Raw genomic sequence first — 24,524 nt, forward strand, 5'->3', positions numbered from 1 at the left:
TGGGAGTTGTTCGAATACGGGTGGGAAGTGGACAAAATTGGCGAGCTACAGATTTAATTTCAAACAGACTGAAACTTGTCCTTAACTCAGAACACAGGGAAATATGTTTTAGAATTTTTGTGCTGATTAACGCTGTCATCTTCTAAATTCAAAAGACGTTTAAAGTCTTTACATTGTTTAGAAGTCTCTTATTATGAATTCATAAAATATGAAAGATCAGTTTTGATTTCAGATTTATTCACACATATATCAATTCTGACATTATATATTTAGAGATATTGACTTAAATCTACATAAACAAATCAAATAAACAACAGCATATGCAATCTCGATTCCCGAATCATGCGCGCTCCCGACATTCCTGCATGAAGCATGAATCGCGCCGCGAGACCGCCCTGCCTCGGCTACGTATGCGCGCTCCCGCGCGAGTGAGTGAGAGAGTGAGAGAGCTAGAGAGACGTTGCCGAAGGCAGAGAGCTGTTAGTTGTGAGTTTAACGGTGTGAACCACGGCTCGGTTCGGCGCTGAGATTCACGGCGACGGAGAGGGAAGAAGAGACACAGAGAGAAAACGGGAAGCAATGGGCAGAGACACCCGGAGCTAACGGTGAGAGGAGGGCGAGGGGCGGAAAAGTTGTTGGGTTACTCCAACTCTGAGCGGTATGAAATCTTCTCCCTCGTTCTGAGCAGAAGTTTATGCGTGTTGTCAACACCGAGCTGACCAGTGTCTCTGGTTGTGTAGGTTTCTGAGTCTCTGTGTTTGTGTGTATCTCTTTTTAAATGTGAGTGGGAACGGCTGTAGTCTGTCGACATTTGTGACTCTGTGTCCAAGCCCTCCAGCCTTCTTCAAACTTGAGCCTGAAGACGTCGTGCTGTTGTGGGTAGTCTAACGTTAGCTGAGAGTGAGGTGAGTGAAATGTGGCGTAGGAAAGAGTTAATAAGACTCACCGTCTTTCTACTTGTCATGGAGACCCACACAGAGAAAGAGAGACTCTGAAAACTACTTTTAAACTGCAGCTTTTTCAGTTTCAAACGTGGCAGATGCGTGTTGCCGTTGAGGAGTTGTAGAGAGCTACACGAGGGGGCTGAAGTGGGTGTCTCAGAATTGCTGTTGTTTTTAGTCGCGTATCAGGCCTAACATTTGGATGGCCTTTAGAGAACATCATGGCAAATCAGCTGGGACCATTCTTCTCTAAACAACTAACAGACAAGGCTCTGTTAACCTATTCACACTAGTCTTAATGAAAGTTCTCTGAGGAGAGTGCTATATAGCTGCACTAAGTCTAAAAGAGAGATATTGTAACATTAATGTAGCTGTGCTGTTTTCCATCAATTTCTGTTCATTTTCATCTCTGTCAAATCAGATTCCTTTGCATTACCTTCTTTTCTGCAGTGTGAATAACACATCTCATCACAATGTCATCCTTATTGTGGCATTGTGTTATTCTGTGTATGGTTGTCTTTGTTTGTAATCAGAACAGAGAACCTGTCAGCTGCACAGAGGAGCTGTTGAGAGGCCGTGGTTATTTGGTGGTTATGTCTGCTCCCTGAAGCTGTTGCTCTTCAAGAGGGAACATATCAGAAAAATTTAAGCCTGCACTCCAAACCTGGCCATCAATAAAATTGCAGGCATATCTCGGAAAAAGCCAAATCGTGCTGTTGACTGTGTGGAAAAACATCACCTTCGGCTGGTAGTTTACCTGCTGAGTCATGATGTAAGTGGATGTGTTATGACAGGTAAGATTAATAGCATCATTACCATGTTATAGAAAGGGATATACCTGCTCAACCATGATATCAAGAAACCATTGTTTAATTTAGGGTGCGTATAGGAGTACTGACAAAATCAGCATTGGAATGATGTTCAGAGCTGACTGGTATTTGATGGTGTCTCTATTGTACTTCAGTAGAGAGAAATGTTCTGGTGGTGTTGGGCGGTATAACAATAATACCATATACCATGGTATTTAAAAATGTGGACGGTATCTCAAAATGAGAGGGTGTATGTGCTGTGTCAAATTTCTGTTCTGTGTCTTTAAGGACATGGCCAAACATTTTTGTGCATTTAAGTGAACTACAGGGAGGGGGCACTGTGGGAGCTCACTGATTGGAGGTCAATCTGAAAACGAGTGGAGAATATCAAGCCCAGTAGCCCACTGCAGTTGGGAGTTTAGGGCTGAGCTTGGGTTAAAAGAGAAAGAAGGATGAAAACAGACAAAATACTCAGAGGACCCTTCACTTGACTTTATGCTCACAGGTATGAGGCTTTATTCTCTAATTATGTGTGTTTTGAGCCTCAGTTTGCTGAAAAATTATGTGCTGTGGTGAGCTAAGGTGCCTGTTAGCGCCAGCTCTGCTTCTAAACTGTAAAACCACCTTAGTTCACTTTTTTTTTTCCTCCCCTCTTTCTCTTCCTCCAAAACCAGTCCCTGAATTTTTTTTAATCTTCAACACGTGTGTTGGTGTACACTGTTGGGCTGTGCTGAGCTAAACTGCACAGCACAGACACTCAGAAAACCATTCACTCGACTTGGTGCTCAGTACACTCTCCCCACGTAACACTGAGACCATATGTCGGTATGAAATATGTGGATACTGCCCATCAGTAGTTGGTCTTGTGAAAATGTCTGCATTATGTCTAATTTACTGCATTTGTTATCCTCAGAAATAAGTCTCACATTTCACGGTAATTTGAATCTAGATTAATCTTATATTCGTTTCCATAGATGTAGTTGGTATTTTGAGTGCTGGCGAAGGGAATGGGCCGTGCACAATGAGTAACATTGATGTTTAGGTGTAGGATACTATTGGATCATAAACAGCCTCAGTATTAATGGTGGTTAGGTGTAAGATACTGTTTCTTTTAAATGTTAATTGATAGATGATATCCGAAATGTTCTCAGCTGGGCACTATGTGAAGCTCTAATCTTGTCCTGTGTATAATTACAATAATAGGCTTAAAAAAACGATTATTTATGATTGAAGGAGGTTTTAGACCATGTGTTGGAACATTTCAGTGAGCGTTTCATGCAGGCAGGAGTACGTTGTTAAGATCTGGTTTGGATGATTAGTTCTGGATCACAAACACCACTTCAGGTCATCACAAAGGTATTGAATGGAGCTCCATCATTCCAGAGAATCAGTTTCTCAATGCTGCAGGGAAAGGCGGGTACAGCCCAATTTGGCATTGGATATTGTTTCCATGGTCTCATGTGCAGCTGTTCCTTTTAGGCTAGTGTTTGTAAAAAATTGATATTGACAACTGAGCAGAATTTGCCATATCCATGTAGGTACGTATTTCCTGTAAGATTGGGCTGATGGTGTTTGGGTGATCCTGAAGGGTGAACTTATTGTGACACATTAAACACTGTAATTATTGATGTAATTGCTGTGTTTGCAGTAGTTTACTAACAAAGACAGGATTGTTTTGTTGTGGTGCACAGTTTGGTTCGGCTGGTTGTGATCATGTAAGTGGATTGTTATCTGACACCAGGCTGTTTGAACTTTCCCTGCCCTTCCTGCACCCTCTGCCCCTCTCTCAAAACTCAGAGCCGCAGAACAGGTGTGACCCAGGGGCCTGCAAAGGGTGTGTGTGTGTGTGTGTGTGTGTGTGTGTAAGAGAGAGTGCGCGCAAAAGCAAGGCAATGAGTGAGCTGGGCCTCATATGTCACATGAATACACGAGCTGTATGTCCAAATAGTGTTTTTGAAAGCCTCAGTAATTCACTACAATTTGTACATCTCCACTTTAATCAGAAGAACATCAGCAGTCAATCAAAAGCTATGTATCTCATTGAGTGTCTTTATCCCTGAAATCTGTATACAGGCCTTCTTTGTCTAGTTTCTGCACTGTTCAAAAATTGTATAGATTGATCTGGAGCATCTTGACTGTGTTGCTCATATGCTAGAAATATACTTGATATACTTTGAATTGGTGTAAGCATGATGGTTGCGTTGCATATTCTGTGTCTGTTTGACACATCCATTGTGCAGGTCCTCAGAAATTGTTACACGTACACGAGGTGCAGTACATGCAGCAACGATAGGGGCAGTGCTGGCAATAACCAGCAGGAAAATGGTGGAATTTTGAAGAAAATTGGCTCTGGGCTGTGAGACCTGTGTCTTTCTCTGGTCTGCTCTCTAGAGGAAGCCTCCAGTTACAAGTGAAGCACATAGGCATCTGAATTCTGGAAAACAGCAAAACAAACGTTTGGATGTCTACACACCGTCTAAACACCTCTAGATAAGGTTTTTGGGCCGTGGCTCAGCCAGCAATGCATTAAGTGAAAACCTGAAACATTCTGGATTGAGATGCTTTGTTTCTTTCCCTTTTAAGAAGCCTCTGTTCAGTACAAACGTTGCAGCTTTTTCCACTGGCCAAACAGGCCAGAGAGTTGTCAGATGTTGAGGATGCCTTCTCTTAATTTGATAAAAAGAATATTTGAATTCTAATAATTCAAATATTAAATAATTGAAGTTTTAAGTCTTAGATATAGTCCTTTAATGCTGTTAAATTTGGAAATATATTGAATAGTGAAGCCTGAACACATTACTTAAACACATTTTTATGTAAATTGTCCAGAGAATCGCTGTAAATTTTAAAAGTTTAATTCTGGAATTAAATGAAAGTACTAAGCAATCTAATTTCATACAGACCTTTAAATCTTGAAACCCTGAAGCAGCTTGAAGTGATAAGCTCATTTTTGCTGTGCCAAATGCACAATACAAGGCATATGCTGATGCAATTTTTTGGTCCTTTCAAGAGGGAAATGGATTCAGTTGTAAAAGAGAGAAAGGCCTCAGGCTGAAAGGAACTGATTAAGAGCTGTATTTCCGGTCCTGGTCAACAGCAGCATGATCAGAGGAAGCAGAGCTCAGGCATCTTAATTAATTAATTAATTAATGCTAAATAGGTCCTGATCATTGTAATCCTCTGCATTCATCATGAATTAAGTCTACTATGGTGGTCGAATTAGTGTGGTAGCAGCAATTCTTTACAAGATTTGAATTTTGTCATTACCAATGCAAAATGTACTGTAAACTATGGTTTAACTGAATGGCTTATTCTGGAATACTTCTGTTGCATTTTAGGGAAAATAAAAACATGACAGTATTTTATTCCGTTTGTCTCTGAGGGAAGAATACGGAAAGAATGTAAAATATGAAGAAAGAAATATGAAGAGTACCTTAATACAATATAGAGTATCAGCTTTTAGACTTGCGTCGACACCTTCAGAAGTGTTCTCAGGGCTGCTCCTGGTTGTCTGAACAGTAAGTTCATCAGCATGCTGTAAGGAGAAGCTTAAGCATTTGCTTCATCCTCAGAACAAGGAGTCAGTCCATCAGTCTCTGAGGAAGAGGAATCTAAAACCACTGCACTTCCTCTTAGCTCCAATAAGCTGCAATTCTATCCCAGTCATTGGATACCTCTGTTAACACTGTGTTTTTATGTCAGAGGTCCTTCAACAAATGGGAGATTCCAAAGGACATTAATATGGAAAAGTCCCATGATCTGGAATAATCTTGTGTATTATTCTTGTTATTATTAAAAGATAATCTGATGGAAGAGTACTCTGGATATATGGCATAATTGCTGTAGAAGAATAGAATTTGTGATTATTTTATGTTGTCCATTGTTCTGACCCATGGGTTTAAATGTAATATCCTGGCCACATACATATTTAGGCACATTCTTGCCCATTAAGCAGTCTAGATAAATGCCTGATTCCACAGTAGCTCATTGATTTTACAAGCTCAACACAGTGCTCAGCATGGTAATGTGATCCAAGAGAGCTAAAGCTATTCCCAGAAACTGGGAGCACGAGAGATGTTCATTTGCATCTGTTTATTTGCCTTAGAACACTAGAACATCATTATGAATGTTCCTCAGTGCACTGGGGAATGCAATCAAGTGAGCAGTAGTAACAGACCAAAATAGACAAGAGCAATTTTCATTATCTCCTGACCAGACATTGTGATCAATTAAAAACTGATGAACATTTCTGAATAATTGATCTTCAGCACATTACTGTTGTCACTGAAATTATTCATCCTTGGTAAAGGGAAAATCAAGAAGATTATGATTGTGTTTAATGGTGCCTTAAAATAAGTGTGGTACTTTGATTAATGTAATAGGGCCTTGCTATTCCTGGTGAGTCTCTCTCTCTTTTACTCTCTCTCTTACTCTCTCTGGTGCAGTGTAAAAAAACATCTAATCCTAAAATAATGAGCAATGAATGCCTGCTTTCCTCATTGTACTTTTCAGTGGCTGTTTGTGTGTACAGCCTGTGACTCATTCCATGTTGTAAAGCTTGGACCAAAATTGGTTCTCCTGTGACTTTCATTCTCTGAAGACACACAATAGATGTAATGGATCAGTACGCATATAATGGTATTTGGGAGAGCGGTGTGAATTTGTCCTCCCCTGCATACCTCTCTGAAGTTTATAAAAAAGCAGTTTGGCAACGTAGTCATCTCTAATTATTGTTAAAAAGAAACTAGGGCATATTTTCAGTTGACTTTATGTAAGAGTTCTAGAAAATCACTTTATCTTTTTTCCTGGCAAATAGGCTGTAGATTCTGGCTGAGGTATTGAACTTGTGCCTATTTTGTCTTCTTTTCACTTAGAAGTGTCGCCTTTCAGCTCAACAGCAACAGATTGTACGTTCTACTTTTTCAGATGTGGTTAAAATTGTGGTGTGGTGTGTTGTGTGTGTTCACATTCCTCATCATGTGCCACATTTAAATGCAGGGTGATAATTAATTAATAATCCAGCTAATAAGAATAATAATAAGAATAATACATGCTCCTGTATAGACCACAATCAGATAGTGCTAGTACTATTAGGCCATTCAGAATATATTTTCTATACAATTAAATGAGGTGGGTAATCCATTTAAATAATGAGTTAAATATAAGAATATTACCCATATGAACACCTATAACTGCTTTTTCATTTGGAACTTTTGTAAGTTGCTAAAGGGCAAAAAAAAAAAAAAACACTTTTATAAAATTCTGAAGATTTTTCCTCACCGTTTGCTTCTTTCCAGTCTGTTTGTGTGCTTGAAACTTTGTGTTTATGAAGCCTTTGTCTGTAAATGGCTCAAAAGCATAGTGCCTTGGTCCAAAATGCTAGTCTCTTTCTCTCGCTCACTTGCTCTTTCTCTATAATGTCTATAAATTTGGGAGACAGCTAACTGCATTACCAAATGTGCTACAAAACTAAGCATGTCAAGGTACAAATGAGTTTCTGTGGTTATTCAAACAGTGAATAAAAACTTAGTTAAGTTCTGCCACGTACAAACAACAGTCATTTTTATTCCTGATTCACACGATTCCTTAAAAGGTGTGGAGCTTCTGAACGTGAACAAACCAGAGAACAGCATTTCCCTGTAATTGTAGATGCCCTCTTTAAAGGGTGACTATCTGTTCTGCAAAGGAAAGGAACAAACAAACTGCTTGATGGTGCTTTTATTGATGCCAAACTGTTGGTGAGTATGTGGTACACAGTCCTTAAAATATTTGCATGTTGACATAGTGTGATTTTAATCCAAAACATTTTTTATAAAATTCAGAGAATCTTTGCTTACCGTTTGCTAGCTCTCTGATCTTTTTGCATGCTGGAAAAAGCTCTAGTGTTTATATGCAGCATTGGCTCAGTAACTAGGGGAAAATACTAAGGGTCTCAGTCCAAAATGGCTCAGGGGTTTACTCTGTGAGTCACTGACACAGCCGAGAAATGGCATCTGAAAGTGAAGCCAGTGGAGAGGCTTCAGAATGTTGAAAAGCAAGAAAAGAGATGTCAATGTTCCTTTTCCTGCTCCATAGTTGGGTAATATCGACTTATTTTTGCTGTTACAAATTACTTATGGTAAAACTGATCCCAAATTAAGGAGACCACTGACTTCATGAAAGTAGACCCCCCCCCCCGCAAAATGGTGCCGTTGACGTCGCAAAACCCCATCTCTAACAGGAATCACTGGCTTTGAAAACCACAACAACGACAGCAGTAAAGTTAGGTGCTGTTTTCTCATCATATTCACTTGCTGTTTCAGTTTTTTGGACTGAACACCGCTCCGTGCCCCTGTTCACAGATCAGTTTTCCTTGTTGCATGTTCGGCTTTCACTGGACTTTCTTGTCTGCCATCAGCCCACGAAGCATATAAACCTCTTCAAAACACCACAAGGTGAAGTTATGAGCTGTCGTTGAGTCCAGTAAAAATAAATGTGAAAGCTGCTGTAACTTAAGAGATTTTACAGGTGGTGGTTTGTTCTGGATTTAAATGAGCTCTGCATTTTGTGGAAATGGACATGTCTCTCTGGCCAATCAGCACTCTGCAGGGTTTACACATCACAGTTTAGTACCTACTCAGCACAGTCTGAACACAGAGAGAGCTGGGACCGAAATTTTACCTGGTTCCAGGGACCAGATTTGGCCAGTGGAATAGCAAAAGAGCCATGCCGAGTCAAGTAGAGTCGTGTAGGTTCCATGCAGTGGAAACATGTCAATACTGGATGTTAGTGATCGACCGATATATTGGCCAGCCGATTAATTGGGCCGATTTTTGGCATTTTTTTTTTAATAATATTTTTTTATATAATCTGCATCAGCCGATATATTAGCACAAGAGGCCGATATTTACACAAGGCACACAGGCAATCCTGTGGGCAGCTCTGACATTCTGGCTGTTAGAGCACACCTTGCGTCCATTTTGCCATCTTACAGGCAGACATCATTGAGCACAAGTACAGGAGTACAAGCCTCCAACCTGTAGCTGCATGCCGTCTCATCAGAGAAAAAGGTATGAATTATTTTCTCTTCTTTAGCTCTCATTATTTGTTACTGGCTGCTCTTTGTAACATACACTCAATAATCTGCATCATAAACGACTGAGATGATAGTTGTAACCTAGAAAACCAGTGTAATTTAGCCTCTTATTTCACTCATTGGTCGGCGGCACCTATAAAAAAATCACTCATCCGTCAGTGTATCTCAAGTACTACAGGTCCAAAGTCGACAGTCAGTGTACCAAATTAAAGCTTAAAGTGACTGATTGTCATTGATTTAATCATGATATATGTAATCTCATTTGATTAATAAGTATTTTTGCTGTTGTTGGAAAGTGTTATGAAAAAATATTAGCGACAGTACAGATTTTCAGATTTTTCACGGCGCCATATTTAAGTAATGTGTACATATCATAAACCAATCGAACGGGCGGACTCTCAGGATCATGAGGATATACACTAAAATGTAGGAATAAGGAATTAAAGCTGAAAAAATAAGATATTCCAGACTTCAGGTTTCTTCCTCATCAATGACAAAACCATTGCTTCTCGAAGCCTGAAGAGCCAACAAGTTAGCATCGCTTACCTTACCTTACCTTACCTTACCCTTCAAAACGAGACTAAATCTGAGTCTCTATATTAAACGGTTCGTGAGTAATCCTCATGTTTGTGTCAAGAATACTGGCCAAAAAAATAGTACACATTTTCAAAAAATAATTAAAATATGATCCCCGTGGCTGCAGGTCACACCTACTTCTGCATAGGCTCTCAGCTTTCCAATGACATGGCAATCAAGTCTGTAGACCACTCAGGAGCAGAGTTATGGTGATGTGCACCCAAGGAGGCGGGACAAACACGCAGCAGAGCAAATATGTTTTCAGCGCCTAACAGACCCAGACTCAGCGAGAGAGACTCAAACGGTTCTGTTTGACAGCCACAAGCTCCACAAACAATAATCAAGTCTATAAACGTTTTAAAGCTTAGATGTCTTTTACTAGTTACATTTCCCCCACTGAGGACATTTAAATGCAGCAGGGGTGTCGGGGAGGTTGCCTTGCTCTACAGCCAATCAGAGTGCAGCTCTCGCCTTTTAACACGTCAGTCATTTAAAGGAACACTGTACTCTGTGAGAAACAAGTGTAAACATCAGAATAAAACGCACCATAACTAAGGGTTTTTACTGTTTGGTGAGGGGTAAATGGCCACTTGGTGAGGTACAGGAGAAAGTAAAGAATGTTGACATTAGGTCTAGACAAGATATATACACTGTATTTTTGCAGTAAAAGTAATCATTTTCCTTATGGAGAGCTTGGGGTCTAAAGAGACACTGCTCCAGCTTGAATAACTTCAAATCAGTATGAGGTATCAACTCCAAATTTTACCTGATGAAAGTAGACCCCTGGAGACACAAGTTTAAAAAGAAGAACGTAATGGGACTCGTGAACTCAACAATTTATAGTCACTAACATTTTATTTTTTTCAAAAATAATACAAGCGCCTACATTTTTTTGTGGTTTTCATAAGCTTTTGACCACTTCATATATATTTCAGGACCTGTAACTGGTTTCTTTTACAAATTTGAAGGGTTTTCTGTAAAAATAAATCATGATAATGCCTCTAATTTATTCACTGCCTGAGGAATGGGAATATCGGATTTACATATAATTGCCATCGGCCACTACTGCTGTCTAAATATCGGCATCGGCAATCAAAAAACCCATATCTGTCGATCAGTACTGGATGTGCTACAAAACCGAACCGCTCAAGTTACAAATGTGCTTCTGTGGTATTTAAAACAGTGGATAAAACCTTACAGACAAGTTCAACTTCAGCCACATACAAACAAAATTGTTTCTTATGCAAATATGCCGCTCCACCTTTAAAGATGCAAAGCTTCTGAATTAACACAAACAGTGGGAGTTTGTTTTACTGTGAAAAAATGTAGTTCTCCAGAATTGTGTACGTTGCCTTTAAGAGATTCAGTGCAGCTAGTTTAATGTGACAGTCGGACATTAAAACTGACCTACAAAGAGCGAGAGAGAGAGCGAAAGAGGAACTTTCTCAGCCTTCTCACCTGTCCTCAGTGTAAATCATACGGCTCTCTCACAGGTCTGCAAACCATTATTGCTTTTTTGCCTTTGTGTGCTGGCTTTCTTGTAGAGTCTCTTTTAAGGAAGAACACAGCACTGTTGATTAAGATTCAACATGATGAGACTAGTTTATAACAAATATAGATTTATGCTGATTTAACCCATTTGAAATGATCCCGATTTGTAAAGGTACCAGGCCTATTTTTATCAGACACATATTGCTGAACACACTTTGTTTTCAAACTGACACATTCGTCTGAGAGTGTAACAGTGCATCACAATACCATGATAACACGAGCAGAATGTGACAATGAATGGCAGGGAGTAGGATTTCTGTTAAAGATGTCATCTAATACAACTGCATTGTTCGAGCACCAGCATTTGTAAATGATCAGCACCAGTCACTAATTCACTCCAGATCTGCATTCCAGCTCTTGTGTCATTAGTAAGCTGTATAGAAGCATCATATAGACTTCATATTTGTATATTCTGTTTTCTTTTTTAATCAGATCTTGGGATGAGTGTACCTTTACATCCTTAACAAGTACTGAAAACACACACTTCCATTTTGACAGAATAGTAGCCCACCTTCTCTTATCCTTTCCAGTGTTCTGAAAGTAAAGGTGATTTCAGTGCGGGTACATAAACATTCATAAATTGTAAAATCTAAATCAACCTGACTTGGTTAAAATAATAAATAGTGCTGATACACACTATAAATTGTAGCATGCAATATAGTTTTCTACTTATACCATATGACGTACATATACAGAACATGAGTCATTGTTCCATACAGTTCCTTGAATGTGGAAAGTGGTAATTTGTGCTTGTGAAATGCCAGGTGCTCTGTTTGGAAACCTTACAGAAATCACAGTGCTGTGAGAAACAGGGTAAGAATAGACACAACAGTCAGATAAATCACTTGCCTCACACTCACTCACAACATGTAACGTAGATGGCGTGAGAAGCATTGGCAGGCTGGAGTACTCAAAGGAAGAGGAACATATTCAGGGAAGCCGTTGTCGTACTGTGGGAAGATTTGGCCTTAGGTGTTTGGTATGTGATATGTGTCTCCCACACCAGACCTTCACCCACTCACACACTCAGTTTTAAGTATAGACCTAAGGCCATAGAAAGAGACACACGTACATACACACGCTCACTTGCCAAATAACACTATCTGACTGCCTTTCTGAGAGCTTTTGATAGTAATGTTTGTAAAACATCTCAGTGGTTAACTCCTGAGTCATGAACTTTATGCAAAGAAAGAAATACGTACTGTTTTTTTTTATTTATTTTTGTTTTGTCACCCTCCAGTTATATGCCATATTAAATGTAATGGTGAAGTGTAAAAAAGTAATAATACCTTTAGATATTATATGATGTGTTTCACTTATGTCATTCATTCCACTGAAATGAACAGGTAATTTTCTGAGTGTTGTTTGTGTATGACCACTGTTCTTGTTGCCTTTCACAAAGTATGTGTAGAGTTGGGGTGTGGGCCTTGTAAGGTGTCTGCCACATCACAATATAGAGAGACCATTCATGTTTGTTAGATTTTTTTTTTCTACCCTAAAACTAAATATAATTACAGATTCATGGTAATGTAGCAACTAGGGCATGTCGTTACACAGAGATGAACAAATGGATTGAAAGTAGCTTTTGTTTATGTTAGCTTCATTTAAAATAATCTGTATCAAATAAATGGCAGTGAATGTAGGCATTGCTTAAGAACTTCATCAAATATTTATAGCAGAAGCTTGTAACAGTCATTGAAGTGTCAGTCACAAGTATAGAACTATAATAGCAAAGTATAGCCTAGAATTGATGTCATTTAAATACAGTGTTTTTTAGTGTCTATTAGAGAATCACCTATGTAAAATGGCATCTTTGATGGTGAAAATTTTAGGCTTAGTGGACATGCGTGATCAAGGACCAGTCGAAGCAGCCTGTAGAATCACCCTTTTTGTGGAAAGGAATACACCAAAATGGCTTCACATTTAGTTTTCTTGCATGGTGGATATAGTTTTAAATTATGCGTGGACTGGGATATGCAGTTTTGTTTCACTTTTTTGGGAAAAAAAAGAAACATTTCGACATTTAATTTCAGCTTAATATAGTTAGATTGGTGTATATACAATGTGTGTTTAGTACTTAATGGTTGTGTTTTGTAGCTTTCTCACTGAAGCTGTGAAGCTAACAAGTAGACAACAAATGATACATGCTCATATCTCACCACTTAGCTTCACGCCAACTGCATGACAGTCATCACACACTTTCCTCAGGCTGTGTTGAGTTGTTAAGTAATCTCAAATAGACATGCTTATGTGGTTTCTAATGCCACACGACATTTAAACAAAGTATGTTGCATAGCTAAAGCTGTTTAAGAAATCTTGAAGCCTAAACTGTCTGTTCTTTTGCCTTTAAATTGTGAAATGTGTGCTGTATCTGTTTTAGCCATGTGAGAGTTGAATCTGATTGCTATAGCAGGTTCACAAAGTTACTCCCCCCTTTTCTGTGTTTGTGATTTTATTTTTTAAATTTTTTTCCCCCTCACATTCTTCCACTTTAACTGTTCCCGGCAGGGATTACCATAGCAGCAGCAGCAGAAAAATACAACATTCCTGCTCATCCTGAGCCAACAGCGGCCTTTTACTACAACCTTCATATTCAGAAAAAACCCAATTTTTAAAATGTTTTTCTTCTTGAAGCATCTGGTTCTGACAACTTTCTAGTAATAGGCAGACTGTGGAGAGGAGGAGGGTTTCCTGCTGGTAGAACTCTTATGACTGATATGAAACGTGTGGTTTTAATGTTGATCTTTGAGGACATTGGTCAGGATGAGAAAGCAGGGCAACGCAGACATGAATCACCTGCTGTTGTTCAAACATTACACACACTGAGTGGTATAAACTAACCAATAAAAAAAAAAATCTGAAAGGCACATATTGAAGTTCAGAACAGGCCACAGAGCTTGTTGTGAGAGTGAAACCGAACAGCAGAAGGCTGTGCGTTTGCTGTCGTTTAGCAGCGGTCCCAGACCCTTCCTGCCCCGAGCACACCAGCCACAGAGACACACACTAAATTTAGCTCTTCTTTGGGTCTCTCTCTCTCTCTCTCTCTCTCTCTCTCTCTCTGTCTGTGTGCGCCTGCTGATCACTCTCGCATGAACTGTTTTACTACACTCTCGCACTGTGCCCAGTCCCAGTGAACACTGGTGTGAAGGCTTGGTTCCACAGGGAATTCCAGGAGATTGGTGCCACACTAATGTTTATTGACCAGAGCTGATACATTAGAGAGACATTTATATTGCAATTATTCAAGAATGCTTTTGATCTCTTGACCGCACACAGGCAGACACTAGGTAGTGAAGCAATGAATTGAGCAGTACTGATAGAGTTGTTTGTAGTAGGAGGCAGCAGGATAATTAGTGTAAGAGAATTAAAGTCCCCAGAGAATATTTCTCTCTCTCTAGATTTTTGATACTTCAGAAAACGCAGAGGGCTTTTTGTAGAATGGTGAAGGTCAGCATGGCCTAATCGCTATAGAAGGCTGTTATGTAATTCAGTAGCAAAGAGCTTACCACTGTTCAATGTTCAGTTAATGTATTGCATATAATAATTGGAACCATTTAACCATGTATTTAATGGCATAACCTATTAAGGCTTTTGAACAAATTTGTTGATAGATTTGTTACACAATTGGGTTTTTCCTTATCTATATTTATCTCTATTTTAGTTTGAGATCATTTAAGTTGTTGGTTTTAGCTGACAGACCCATGAAAATGTGATGGAGTACAGGTTATGGTTTTTATGATCTGTCAACATGAACATGGCTCATACAGGTGATCTTTGTTGGGGTCTGTTTGGCAGCAGGCTCTGTGCTGTTGGCCGAGGTGTGTGTGTGTGTGTGTGTGTGTTGGAGTGACGGCGTGACGTCCTTGTCTGAGAATGGTATATAATAAGTAAGTGTTGTGTAATGGGAGTGGACATGCCGAGGGGGCGCGTGTTTGCGAGTTGGTGTGGGCTAGTGTGTAGGTGGTTAACAGGTCATGTGCAGTTGTGGGCATGTGGCCACGGTTGGCACGGCAACAGCGGTGGGCTGCAGGGAGTAAGTTGAGGTGAGGGTGGGGGAACATGACTCCATTTAGACAAGATTTGGACAGACTTTGTGTTTGTGGTGTGTCCTGCCATGGTTGTGGTTTGTCACTCGAACACAAAGTCACATCTTTGACATTACAATTACCGAACAGTGGACCCTGTTGAATATGATTTGTCATGCTGTGGTTTTCCTTCTACTTTTGCTACATGTATTAGTATCTTTTGAAATGGTGTTTATGTGGCTACTAATAGGGGAGCACATGCTGAGCTGGAGGCTAATGGTGTGTAATAAATACACGTCTTTCTTTTTCTTTTTTGTGGCTTAAGTGATTAAGTAAGCTTCAAATTTCAGAGAAAATCAGTAAGATACAAAACACATGGCAGTAGTCACAGAATGATGAATTTATTTATCATTTATGCTTTTAACAGGCTGGAACGCTCCAACACATTTAACAGATTCAGACTTTTATTACATTTCAGAACTGTGTTTTGTCCTCTCACCCTGTGAGGAGGTAGAATGCTGATTCAGAAAGCTGCAGATCCCAACAGGAAGTAGAGGAGCTTCATTGTGTGGCCTTTCGGATGCCTCACCAGGATTCTGGCATTGGGTACATTTGTTTGTGTGTATGATAGAGTGAGAGAGCGAGGAGTGCTGGGGGTGGGGTGGTGATGGTCCTGGCACTTTTACAACACACAGTAGTGTGCTCTGACTCAGGTTTCCATATTTGGCTGAACAGGTGGGGCTTCGTGTTTTTAGGTGTGTGTGTGTGTTACTGATGGTGGAATGTGTAAGGCATGTCTGATGCTGTTCCCTTGGCTCTGCTCCAGCCGTGTGATACAGTAGAATTCCTGCTCTGTCTAAAGAATCTTCAAACCGACCAGAGCCCAATTATCTAAAAAGGTATCCTTTAGCTTTCAGAGGACCTGGTCAGTGTGAGCCAGCATTACATCACTCCTGGGAACTGTCCTGCTTGACGTGATGCTTTGTGCCATACCACACTGTGCAGCGTGTCATGTGCTCCTGTGTTAATAAACTCTTTTCACACTAGCCACATGCATCAAATGACCATTTGTGAAATACAAATGGGCACTTTTTGTATATGTTGCAGGCTTGTAGTTTCTAGGGTTGGCCCGAATACCATTTCTAGGGCTTTGGGGCTTCTGCAAATATTTGAATATTCCAAGGCTGAGGTAAGGGAATGGGATGTCGTTCAGAAAATCAACGTCCGCCACACATTTTTATATCCTGAGGCTGCACGGCTCGTACTCGTGCATACAGGATGTCCATAAGAGCACAGAGTTATACACAACACATACACAAGTTCATCAGAGCTTCTTGGAGGTTCTCTAATTCATGGTATAGAGCTGACAAAATTAATTGTAGCTTTGCTATGCCTCATTATAATTATGTTGTCGTAGCGTGTTAGGAGTTTTTTTTTTTTTTTTGATGTTTTTTAATAAACCAATGTGGAGTCTGAATGTGCATGGAGTTGAGCGTTGCCTATATCTATAGCCATAAAAAAAATAAATAAATAAATAAATAAAAAAAAAGAAAAACGCCTACCCAATGAATAAATATACGAATAGCCAAATATTCTGGGCCAGCCCTATTATTATTTAATAATTATTTTTATCTATTCAGCAATCTAGCAAATAGATATTTTAGTTATAGTGCTGCAGTGACACTAGTACTGCTTTAAAGGATGCTTTATACTAGAGCTGGGCAATATGGCCAAAAATATCATGATAAGTATTTCAATATTTATCGATCTCGATATTTATCACGATATTGACATTTTGTCACACTGTGACAAAGGATATCCTTCTAAAAATGTAGACTGAATGCACGAAATGTTCATTAATATACTTTATATATTGTATAGTGATGACCACACACGCACTTTACTCAAATTCACAAGGAAGGATTTTACTGGAACAATTACATTTTCTTACCACAAAAAGTAATGATATTTATGTCTTTTGTCGTGAAAATGTTCTTAGGGCATTACCACATTAAACGTTTAAAGAACAGAAAGAGTAAAACGATAGATTAAGGCAAGTTTACAATAATAATTAACTCTCCCAAGTGCTGAACTATAAGCATATTTCACTTGACCCATTAGAAGGTTTAGAACCATACTTCGAGCAATGGGAAAGCTAAAATGTTTTCAGTTTTGCTCATTCATTCATTCATTGTCTGTAACCGTTTATCCAGTTCAGGGTCACGGTGGGTCCTGCAAAAAATGTTTGCTTAAGAGATGCAGCCTGATCTATAGTGTTGGGTCCAATTTAAAATCTGCAAGCGGAGAAAATTATTTTGTGTGAGGAAAAACCACGTCAGGCAAAGAAGAATGCCCACGCAAACTGGAAAACATTTCACATGAAAATACACTTTGAGTGAAGAAAAATCCACCTTGTACGAAGACAGACAAGACGAGTTCTGTGCTTGGGTTCTGACTGGAGGTCACCATGCCATGCATGTACACCCTAAAACACAGTGAACAGGAGACTATAGCATATTTAATATACATATTTAACACGTTTAGCAAAAAAATGTATCACAAATCTGTATCGATTTATCGCCCAGCACTATTTTAAAGTCTTTTGGAGTGATATAAGTTCTTCGTGAGTTGTGAGCAGTATAAAACTGCAAGTATTGGACAGATTTTATTAGCCTATGTTGCCATGTCAGCCATATTAATACTGGTGTAAAATTCAAGTCAGTCTGACATCAAATGATTACTCTGATTATTTAGCCCTGGAGGAGAAGCCTTCAGGGTGAATTGCCCAGCATCATGCTGGGTTCCGTGGCCTAATATCCTGGACAGCAGATTAAATGTCATCAAGAAACAGAGCAAGTTACAGCACGGGCCAACTCTAAATTTGTGCTTTTCTGAAAAAAATCAGTCCTTTTGAAGTGTCCTCATTAACTATGTAGGTCACGATTACAGAAACACTCTGTGGAGATCACGCAGTAATTACTTTTATCTTCACTTGTTGCTCAGAATTCACTTCATGATGCCTGACATCAAGCTCATGCTGTGTTAGCTTGGTTATGTGCATCTGTGCAAAGGTTTCTACAGCGTAGCTTAGATAGATAGTTCTAATTACACTACATTTATTACTCTGGGGTTTCAGTGTTCCGTGAGCTGACATGCCATTAATACTCAGAGACTTTTTTTTTCTTCATAGGTAATGATTCAGCTCTCCTTAAACCTTCGAAGCAGATCATCTCAGTGCAGCGAGTCAGGCTGATGATGCTGCACACTGCATCAGCTCCTATCAGCTCTCAACTCATCAGATCAGTGCTAATGGCTCTTCAGGGGTGGCATTTATGGTGTAGGCCTCATTGGGGGAAGTGGTTGGGTGTTGTGTGTGTGTGTGTGTGTGCGCGTGTGGGCATGCACTGCTGTTAAGGGCTTGGGAGTCTACCAAACTGTAATTACTGCCAGGCATAAACACATTGACCATTTCCACGGGTGGCTGCATTCACCGTGACGAGCCTTCCTTTGGACCCAATAAAGCCAAATAAAGCTTAAAAGAGTAGAAAGGCCTTAGAGTTAGAGTTTATAATTCTACTTTTGCTGCTGTTATTTTTATCATATTCATGTTAATGCCAATGTCATTTACTGTATATTTACTATAAGTATCCACAGGCTACAGATATTGGAACCTTGATTATTGGTTAGTGAGTGGACTATCATGATGGGACTACAGTGCTATTTTATTCCATCTCTAGTTCTATGCTTTGGTCATACAAGTGCAGGCTGCTAATATTTGGCCTATCAGTAAAACTCAGAAAAGATGGGAGAGAGAGCAAAGAGACAGATAATGAGAGAGAAATGCAGCAGGCCTGCCAAAGTTCTCCATTGCTCATAGGGAATATCAGGTGTAAATATAGAAAGTGATGTTGTTTGCTCGGTGTGTGATGTCATTGGTATGGCACTTTTTCCGTTCGTTCTCTTATAGCAGGAAAACAGTGACATCATGTAGATTCTGGACTGGTTGTGTGCTGCTCTCCTTCATGTGAAGGAACGTTTGCTATCGTAGATATTTATTGACACCCCCCAGTGACAGCTAATTTCCCTTAAATCGCCATGGAGACGGTGTGTCTTTGTGCTTTGAAAGCAGAATTAGTGGAGTGTTTGTGTTGGCCTGGCTCTGGCTTTCTGTCTGTCTCTGTTAAACCAGGCTCTTTCCGGCAGGTCACTCAGTGGCACACCCACACTTCTGGCCTAAATCTCATTTTTCCTTCTTTTTTGGTCTGCAAGTTTTAATTTATTTTTAAAAATGTAAAGTTTGTTTTTGTGCAAGTCATACTTCTGAAGTGGAAGTGAACTGATGAGCCATAGCTGATTGGATATGTTAGGAAAGGGATATAATACAGGAATTCAATAAGGCTGCATCTGTTACACAGACTAAAAGATCAAAGAACAAACAGAAATAATGTTTCTTCCAATCATTCCAACTTTCCAAAGACAATAAAGGTCACTGTGAAATTTTGGCTGACACACAAAGAGCTGTGTCTGTGTCTGTGTGTGTGTGTGTGTGTGTGTGTGTGTGTGTGTTGAGATATGAGATATTTTAACTCCTGGATTGGTGACAGTACAGCTTGCTCTGGAGGAGGACAGGAGTGTGTGTATGCATGCGCGCGAACACCATTACAGCAGACAGAAGGGAACAGAGTGAGACTTGAGGCCAGACTCCCCTGAGTATATTCAGAATAAAAACCAGAAAGGCAAGTTTGCCAGATTCGTAGAGTCCAGCCCCTTTACAGTCCACTACTCAGCTGTGAGACTGCATCCAACAATTATTTTTTTAATTAATTAAAAAATTAATTACTCTATTGACTCTTATTGAATTAATCTGCAAATTAAGCCATTATGAGCTCTACCATTTTGCTTTTCACTTTGCCCATCACAGGCTACAGTGGGAAATACTTGAAATACTTCTTATCGTGTTTAATTACATATCTTTTAAAAAAAAAAAATATGTGTTTTACTAAAGTTTTATGGAATTTCATTTCATTTTTTTTATACTCATTCTCAGCTATGTCATATTTATTTCAGCATAAGATAAGATGACTCACACCTTTGAATACTAAACTTACAAAATAGTTGTGGCCCACAGTGTTTGGCATATGAAGATGGCTTTAATAAAATGTGTTTATTTATGTGTATATAAATTAGATTTTCACTCAAAGTTTAATCAATGCTTCATATTTCTTTTGTTATCTGTAAGCATATAACCTGCCTTTAGTATATGATTTCCAGCATACCCTTCCAAGATTCAATAGAAGTTGTAGGCTGATCTGAGTGAGAGTAGGCTGGGAGAAGGGTCAGGTGGGTTTGTGTTAATTGCCTGTGTAGGATGTGAGTGTTAAATGTGTTTTCTCTGAAGCGGCAGATCAGAGTATCCTTACATAAGCCCCTCTTGCTCTCTCCCACCTGATCAGGAAAGTGTGAGCTGCAAACAGCATGACTTCAGGCCTCTCCATCCCACAGGCTCTCTACGCAGGTCGTGTGGGAGATGGTGTTTTCAGACAAGGAAAAGTTTGACTGATGAGCATATGGAGCCGTTTAGGCTTCGGCTTCCGAAACGTCTCGGCCCTTAGTCACGGAGGAAGCCGTCCCGTCCGAAGGGAAAAGGCGCTGGATGGAGAAAGAGTGCAAGCTCGATGAGCACAGTTTATTTCCCCTTCCTTCCTATCTGCTGCGAGGCTAATCAGGCTGCAGTCAGAAAGATGGAGTTCCTCTCCCTTCCCACCGAGTCTCAATGGGCTTCTGTCATGCCCATTATGAAGAGAGAGGGAGGGAGGGGTGGGGATCAGCAAAATATGAGTGTGAGTGAGAGGGAGCTAGATGGATGAGCACAGGAGGGAACATTGATGTGATTCACATTCAGAAGAGGACAGCCCAAGAGATTTGGAGTAAAAGTCAAAGAGAGAGGGAGAGATGGGGAATGAGGAGAGACACCCTGACACTGTGATAGATGTGTGTATCTAGTGTATGCAATGTGTGGAGCCCCAGAAGTTAATAGGAAATCCTGTGCAGGCCACAGCCTGCCTATTCTTCTAACAACTCTCAATCTTAACAAACCTCCATCCCTTACGCACTTGAAATCTAAGTGTCTCTGTGGTCCCACATTTCCATTTGCTTTTATGACTGCACACCTTTGATATGAGCTTCATAGTATTTGTTATGGGGATGGGAAATGACAATATGTGGCAGTGTTTTAATGGGGCTTAACACTGTGGTGTGAAATATTACCGTCCTAAATTCCTCACTTTATCCTGCCTCTACTGCTATACTCTTGACTTTCACCTGGAACTGGCCTGAACTTTTCTTTTTGAGGCTACTCCATAACTTGCTGCTGGTGGAGGCAGTTGGGCTTTGTTGGCTGGGTTATAGATAGCTAGATGAGAGCTCAAATTTGTATTTTCCCATTTCACACTGACATTTCTGGCACAGATTTTCAATATTGCCTGGTCTAAATTGCCTGGCTTTCGCTTTTCATTTGGCTGAAAGCCAAAACTCCCAAACTGGCGAAGTTAAATTTGGTTTTGCAGCTAGATTTGCTGCCATGGTGTTCATTGTATAAAACGAAGACTGGCACTCAGCCGTTCAACCGCAGAGTTCAGGTGCCTGCAGTTTTATGAAAAATTACACTCTTAGACCTTTTTTTGTAAAAACAAATCTATTTAACATTCATTACTCACACGCTAGAGTGTAAACCATGAAGAGCATGCCAAAAAGGGAAAGCATGTATATATCGCCGTGGTGATGGTTTCTTGTTGTTGGCTGGTCAATAGTGCCATATTGCGATATTGCATTGGTTCTGATGAATATGGATGTTTAATGGATATCACTGCTACTTAAAGAATGTTCACTATTGAATTTCATTAAAACCTGATTGGCCACCAGCTGAATGACCAGTACTACACTCTCAGAAAAAAGGAATGTTGGGGGTTATTGGTCACTGATGGTACAAACAGTGTAAATGGTCCTTAAAAGTGGTTTTTAAAGTCCAGTTTTGTTCCCTAAAGGTATATTACATTCTCTTCTCACAACCCCCCCTGCATGGCTTACACTCTGCTTTTTTCTGGGTTAAGCTACAACATAATCACTGTCAGTTTCTAAGCTATTAAAGACAATATTGTTCATGAGTTGGTAACAAAAGTGCACTGTGGCCTTGTTCAGGATGAAGTGGTTATAGAAATTGAATGAATGATATCGTAAAGATAGCTTTGATAAAGTAATTCCAAGTAGTATTGTTACATTCAAATTATAGCATCAAAATCACGGTGATTGGCCACTGACCTGTAACTGGGAGAATAGAGTCACCATTGTTGCTACTCTGCTCAGCACTGCAGAATTGGCACTATGTAATATGCACGAGTTTGTGGATTACACTCTTCAGCTGTAGGGGAAAGCCCAGGAGAAATGATTATCTTATCAAGTTGCTTTATATGATTTGCTCATTCCTCCAGTCTTTTCTGTCATATATATATATATATAAACAGCATCTTGTGCAGTATGGAAATGATGTCATGTTGCTTTGTTGTATTGCCCTATTTCTAGTTCCTAGGTTGAGCTGATTTGAATGAAATCCTAACACAGTATTAAAACACTTGATTGAACTCTTAATGTAACAGGGGATAAAGACTGGCCTGTATTCAGCCAAGATTTAGTTTGCTGGTACACAATAAACCAATTTCAATTAAAAATGACATCAGAACTATTGTGGAACTCTGATTGGTCAAAAAAAAGAAAGATATTCATGGCACAGCATAAAATATTTGTGTGTTTGGTTGGAGGGCTTCTTTGAAAGTTGCAGCCTCTGATGACATCTGTGTTGTACTCGCATATATTAAAATAACAATTAGTAAATATGTTATGCCCTCAGATTTACTGAATAATTTATAATTGTTACTGAATAACAAGTCTGAAGATTTCTAACTGCCTAATAAGCCTGCAGTTTAAGGGGGCAAATCCCACTCACATGCATCCCTCTGCCCGAGCTCATTCTCACTAGCAGCTGGCCACATCGCAGCACTAGGAAGAGAGGCTCTAGGCTACCAGTTCTCTTAAAAAGGACATATGAGAGAGAGCAGAGAGTAAACAGTCTCTAAACACGTGGAGCTGTAACACCAAGACCTTATATAGCATTATTTTGCTCACACACTATTTCCCTCTGCACGTGTATGCAGGGGTGTTGTGAGTTGTGCCATACATAGTGATTAGAGGACAACTCTTCTGAGATTGAGGTCACAACAGTGGTTAACCTCGGCACCATCAGCATCATGACTCATCTGTTTTAATGGAAATATGACTCATGAGTTGTGAGTCTAGAAAGGAACAAGCAGCTTGTCCAGCACCAATCTGCTCTGCTTCATGGCATAGTTAGGCAGGGAGGGGTTTTAAGTGCATCATTAAGTTAAGATTTATCCACACTAGGTGTGTTTTACCACCATCTTGAAAAATGCTGTACCAGAGCCCTGAAGGTTCTCTTCAGGGTCGAAAAGTCTGTGTCTTCAGTCCATGTGAGGACATAGACAAGAATCTGGCCCAAATGCAAGTGTTTTTCTCTTGCAGTCGCTCAATTCCCTCTATCAACAGTTCCTTACACTTCTTTCTCTCTTTCTCTCTTTCCAGCAGTGAGGAGAAGTGTGGCTGTGGCTTTCCTCCTCCAGAATCTTGTTCTCTGTACAGAACTCCAGCATTAATCCAAACTGAGGTGAGATTGCACTCTGCTTTGATTCATGTGTAATACAAATATTCCCTCAATTTTAAGGTACTGACAGTTGGGGTGTGATATATAGGTCTTTGCAGTATTAATACTGAAAAAGGCTGTTTGTAGCTTTGTGATGGTCAGACTATACAACTTAGGAGTGCCCACAATGTTTATTTTTCAGGAGAACAGAAAATGGCTACTTTAATGCTTGTGAACACTTTGTCTTGATTAAGTAATATACAATGGAGGATAACGCAACCTGCTAACAAACAAAGCAGAAGTACAAAGTATACATAACAGGACGTTGCAGTTTGAAGGATTTTGGAGTAATTTCCCTCGTTTTCCTCAGCCTTCCACAGATAAACCTGAGACCTTGCATGAATATATAACATTTGGACACCAGAAAAGTCTGGAGAATTAGGTCCAGACATTTTCCAGAATTGTCCTTTCACACGTAACATTCAGCCCAAGATTTTCTCTCAGCGGGAAATGTTCTGCATACTTTAGGCATGGGGGGGGGGGGTGTGCCTGTGAGGCATAGTATCATTCTCTGGAACATTCCCGGCTCTGTTCACATATGCACTCACTCAGACATTGCGTGGACTTTCACTCTATTTTCACATAATAATGGTATTGAATTTCTGAACATAATTACATTCTGAAGTTTTTTTTCCTCTTTAATGGGATGCACTGCAATATGTTTGTTGAAATAATGGGTGGACTAGCGTTCACTTCCCAGATTGGTTTGGAACACCTCACATAGCGGGTAAGAATCCTGTGGCAAGACTTTGTTTAGACTGTATTTAAGAGAACTGT

General features: G+C 39.8%; 1 protein-coding gene across 3 annotated transcripts in view; it reads left to right on the forward strand.

Annotated features, from left to right (window-relative positions):
- The first annotated feature begins 474 nt into the window (after nt 1–474).
- peak1 (pseudopodium-enriched atypical kinase 1) overlaps nt 475–24,524 on the forward strand; it is a 106,545-nt gene continuing 82,495 nt past the window's right edge. The window contains exons 1-2 of one of the 3 annotated variants that reach the window (XM_066667900.1): nt 475–605; nt 23,630–23,711. The gene's annotated coding sequence lies outside the window, so the exon portion shown is untranslated. Of the gene's footprint in view, nt 659–23,629; nt 23,712–24,524 lie in introns of all 3 variants that reach the window. The other 2 variants (XM_066667901.1, XM_066667902.1) reach the window with 2 other exon arrangements.

The sequence above is a fragment of the Hoplias malabaricus genome, chromosome 4 (assembly GCF_029633855.1).
Source record: "Hoplias malabaricus isolate fHopMal1 chromosome 4, fHopMal1.hap1, whole genome shotgun sequence".
NCBI classification, from domain to species: Eukaryota; Metazoa; Chordata; class Actinopteri; order Characiformes; family Erythrinidae; genus Hoplias; species Hoplias malabaricus.